Source organism: Cupressus sempervirens, chromosome 10 (assembly GCF_028749045.1).
Source record: "Cupressus sempervirens isolate cs-2001-9-10 chromosome 10, ASM2874904v1, whole genome shotgun sequence".
Taxonomy (NCBI): Eukaryota; Viridiplantae; Streptophyta; class Pinopsida; order Cupressales; family Cupressaceae; genus Cupressus; species Cupressus sempervirens.
Genome location: NC_143127.1, coordinates 217,687,262 through 217,692,017, shown reverse-complemented (window position 1 = coordinate 217,692,017; position 4,756 = coordinate 217,687,262). Strand labels below are relative to the sequence as shown.

Sequence of the window (4,756 nt, the reverse complement as noted above, 5' to 3'; positions counted from 1 at the left end):
CATTTTCTTTTCTTGTCTTTCATGGTTATTTTCTGTCCAAGTTTTGAGGACTTTTAATAAAACAGAGGATTTCTGTCACAATTTCTTAAGATAACACGTTTTAGTGTAAGTTACTATATTGTTCCCTACTGGTAATGGCCTCAAGCTCTCTTTTCTCACAATGATTAATAACATGCATTGTGCTTTGTAGACTTCTGACGTTAATAAAGATGCAAAGCATGGGTGTAATAGCCTTGTAGATTATGCTTTGGTCATTATTGAAGAAATTATTTTGTCAAATAGATATAAGTAACCATTGTAGCTCATAGTTTGAGATAACCACACATAACTTAATGTTGATATCAATATGTTTTAATAGTTGAAGCAACCTTATGTTAACTGGATATTGCATTAATATTGGTACCAAGTAGTACTAAGACTTTCTTGTATTGAAATGATAAGCTAATTATAATCTAGATTCTTAGTCAAGGAAGAGGATGTTTATGATCTCCAGGACTTAATCCTCAGGATTGTTGATATTGTGAAAGTAGAACTACATTGATGATCATCAAATATCTTAAGGTTGAATTGAGGGCTGGAAGTAGGTTGTCTTTTATTGATTATTGAATCCTGTTACATCTATTAATTGAGGCTCCCAACCAAGGACATGAAACAACCACCATGCTTCCAATCAATGCTTCAAATCTACTAGAATAGCTACAATATGAAAGGTCTAAAGCTAGAAGTGATTATAGATCTTGTTGGACAATGGCATACTTACAAGCAGTGCGTGATGCATCTTGTCAATACAGCTTTGTAAGTTACATTTTCTATTAATGATTTTCATTTGCAATCCATTGTTTTAGTCTAAGATGAGTTTGGTAAAATTCTTTTTGAAATGAGTGAAAACTCTAAAATAATGGGATGTCATTTGTAAGTTATTATGTTGAAACATTGTAATAATTTTAAGTGCTAACTTTCATCAGAGACATCAATTCTAGTTTGGGTAATAGGGTTTGGTAGATAGATTTGCTAAAAAATTGGGATTCAATTTATTTTGGATTCTGCATAATTTCATATGACAAATTAAATTGCTGTGAAAAAAATGCTACCTCAATGTGAATGCCAAATTTATTGTAATAATAGATATTTATCGTACAATGTTTAAACAATAAAATTAGTAATCAACATCATACGGGTCTTTAGAAGATTATCATGGGTAAAATGATATTTTCCTTAGTGTTTAAAATATTTTGGTTTTAGTATAAACTTTATTGTATTTGATTGAGTGTATGTGGCACACTCTACTCTTATTCTTATGTTTGATCTATCATCTAACTTATAAAGTTCATTGCTCTACTATATTTGCATTGTTGTGTAGAGGGGTGTTTGTTATAATTTTTTATTGTTTCCTTATATATTTCACCTTTTGGTGTCTAAACTGTCAAGCTAGAATAAATAAATAAATAAATAAGATGTCAAATTAAAATTTGGCACAAGAGCTTTTACATAATTAACATTGAAAAAACTAATTTATTGTCAAGGTAATCAATCTTCGAAAAGGTCATGTAATCTGACAAGGTAAAAGCATTTCAAATTCCATAGACTAACTAATTTTCATAGTTATGCCTGATGGAAATACAAGACACAGGTTGGTTGCTTCGGTGTAACAACCTCAAAAATTGGGGTAGTGTCGAATGTGTGTGTTGTAAGTTTTACACAGCTTTTGTAGGGGGCTACTTAAACCAACACCACCAAAGTGGCAGAAGATGTCATAGACGTGGAAGAAATCCTGGAAGGCAACTAAACCAAAGTTTTAACCAATATCTTCAAAATAGGTTTCTTTAATGTAGAATGCACTAAAAATTGGTACATAGGCATTTACTATGCCAATTTTTGGAGGAGGCAGTTGCTTGGACAATCAATGTGGACCACCCAGTGAGGCTTGTAGAATAGAGGGGTCGTCTAGTATGACCCATTTGATAGGACCCTAGGAATCTCCATAGTTGAAATAACCTAGAATCTGGGTGTGTAGGCTAACATACCATTAATATAGTTTTTAATGCTTCTCACTAGCAATAAAGCATGTTTTATTAGCCCATTATCTAGCTAGTTCACCTTTATTTCAAATTTAATGTAGGGATGAGGAGCTTCTTGGTTAGGGTCTTGCATTGAATGATGAATTGGATCATGTGCTAGAGAAACATGACTCCACTATAATAGGGTCTTCTATTAATTGAAAAAGAACATCAACTCATGTGGCTCCTCTTGTCAGTGTCAACCATGAGAAAGATTAGATTGAGGATAATTTAACACAACTAGCTCGCATGTAGCTTATCTGTGGATGGCTAGTTCTTATAGAAATGTGATTGTTGATTTAAATAGTTGGTAATTTAGTATTTTTGAAAGTGTCTGCAGAAGCTTTACCAAGATGTTTCTTACACATGCCATGGGTTTCTGTAATTTTTAAATATAGTTACTCATCAAATTATTTCAACTAGTTCCTTTCATCTATTAAATCCATGTACTATGATTTGACAGGCTTCTATAGAGAAATAACAGTATTTTATGCATTATAGGTCAAGTTCCAGTGCACAAGCTCATTAGAGAGTTGATAACACTGAAAAGAATTAGTGAATAGGTTGACTCCCATTGATGCCTACACCACAAGGACTTTAAAATATTGATACTCATGGCCAACAAACTAAGCAGACAATGGATTTCCTCAGTGGTGATGCTTATGAGTCACCAACTACTGCAACTCCACCAACAGCTAGCACAATCAATGAGAAATACATGCATTCACCACCAGTATCTCTTTCTCAAAAAACTTTTCCATATCCTTTGAATTCACAATCAATTTCTCCATATTGAAATGGAGGTTACTCTTTAGGGATGTCATCAACACAATAGAATGAATACTAGAAGTTTCCACACCATGGCCCAGAGTCATATTTTGACAAATCTTACCAAGGTTTGCAATGGTTAAATCTAGTAGGGTAGTCTCTTATTCCACAACAATCAATTCTCTTCTATGGGCCACAATCACAAAATTCAAAGGCATCAACACAAAAGACTTCTAAAAGCCTTCCTCTCACTACTTGGGAACTAAAGCAATCACAAAATACATCACAAGGTGTTGATAATCAGCAAGGACCTCCCATATATGATAGCAATGTTATAATAGTTATTCCCCCTCCTCCAACAAAGCACAAGCAGAGACATCGGTTTTTTCAGCAGCAACAAGCTTTGGGTTTTGGCCAGTCTACACATGGTTACAGTGAATCAACACATAATGAGTTGATATCAAGGACACAAAATATCTCCATTCATGATGGAACTTACAATGATGCATATCCACAACAATCTTTAACTTCTAGCAAACAAGTTAAACCTAAAGATAAGCTATTTGAAGACCTGGTTGACTTTGCCAAGGCAAAAAGTAAAGCTTCACCCAATAAAAGCAGAAGTTTTTAAAAATTAGAGGTTTTTCTCTAGGATGGTTTGTACTACATATCTTCAAGTAGCTTGCTACAAGTGATGGTTTAGGTGTAGCATCATTTTTATTGAAGCCATTGTATAGTCTTTTGTTCAATTGAGGTTTAGTATTCATTATGTGCTATATTATTCCTAGTGCACTACAATTTAATTTATTTTTTGTTACTTTTATTTTTTGATATGAAATTCCTTTTGAAGATTTGTATATTGAAATAAACTTATGTTCTTACTTAGAAGGTAAATGATTTTAGTAACAGTGCTAAAAGATCCATATATATATATATATATATTGCAATGTATTGTTGAAGCTTGTTCTGTTTCAGATCTCAAGTAGTGTGTGAGCATTATCTTTTCTTATCATAGTATTTGTGAGAAGTAATTTCCTATGTGGCCTTGCACTATTCTCTAGTTCACAATTTGATTTTGGAATTTTGTTCAAAGCAAAGATTTATAATTACAAATCTAGGATATTTTGATAGACTGTTTACTTGTGTGAGGAGATAAAACCCATTCTGGTGCCCTAAAATAAGATAACTATATATAGAAACTCAATCATTAAGACATTTAGCATGGACTTGAGCAATCTTGATGGAACTATTTCTGATAAGAGTAGGAAAGAATGGTCATGAGGTTATAGGGGGTGGAAGGGTATTAATAATATAGTTAGTAGGTTAGATGGTTAAGTCTGGGTAGAAATTTAGGAATTGTTGGGTTCCTAAATGTGTGTTTATTACTGGAATGTATTTGTTTACTTAATATATTGTTGTAACTAGTATGACTTTGAGAATTATTGATTCACAATGTCTATTTGATTTGTTGAAATTATTAGTATTCTATCAGTGGAAATGCCATACTAATTTGGCATCTCTTGATTGTTTTATGCAAGTGCAATTCTCACAAATTCAAAATCCGGTTGGTGTGGCACAACCTATGCCAACTTGTCTTCTTATATACCCTCCTGGAGGTCCAAGTCTAAGCCAACCAATGTTCTATGGAAAAGGGCCACCCACACTCATCCCACCTCAAGTAAATATGATATATATTCATATATTTTGATATATTTGTTGTTGATGTTGTTAATCTGTGCTAATCAATTCAAAGTTAATTTTTTTACCTTGCAAGTGGCTCTATGCTCGTCTTGAAGAAAAGGATGTGTCAACTTTTTTTTTTGTGACCGATCTAAAATGAAAAGCTCCATGTTCATCAGCTTTTACTTGTTATGTTCTTATATAAGAACAAATTGGCCTTTTTAGCATGTCATGCTTCGAAAACCATTCCA

At 32.9% G+C, this 4,756-nt stretch overlaps 1 pseudogene; it reads left to right on the top strand.

Annotated features, from left to right (window-relative positions):
* The first annotated feature begins 703 nt into the window (after window positions 1–703).
* Window positions 704–3,456, top strand: LOC149533417 (uncharacterized; annotated as a pseudogene).
* Window positions 3,457–4,756: the final 1,300 nt, after the last annotated feature.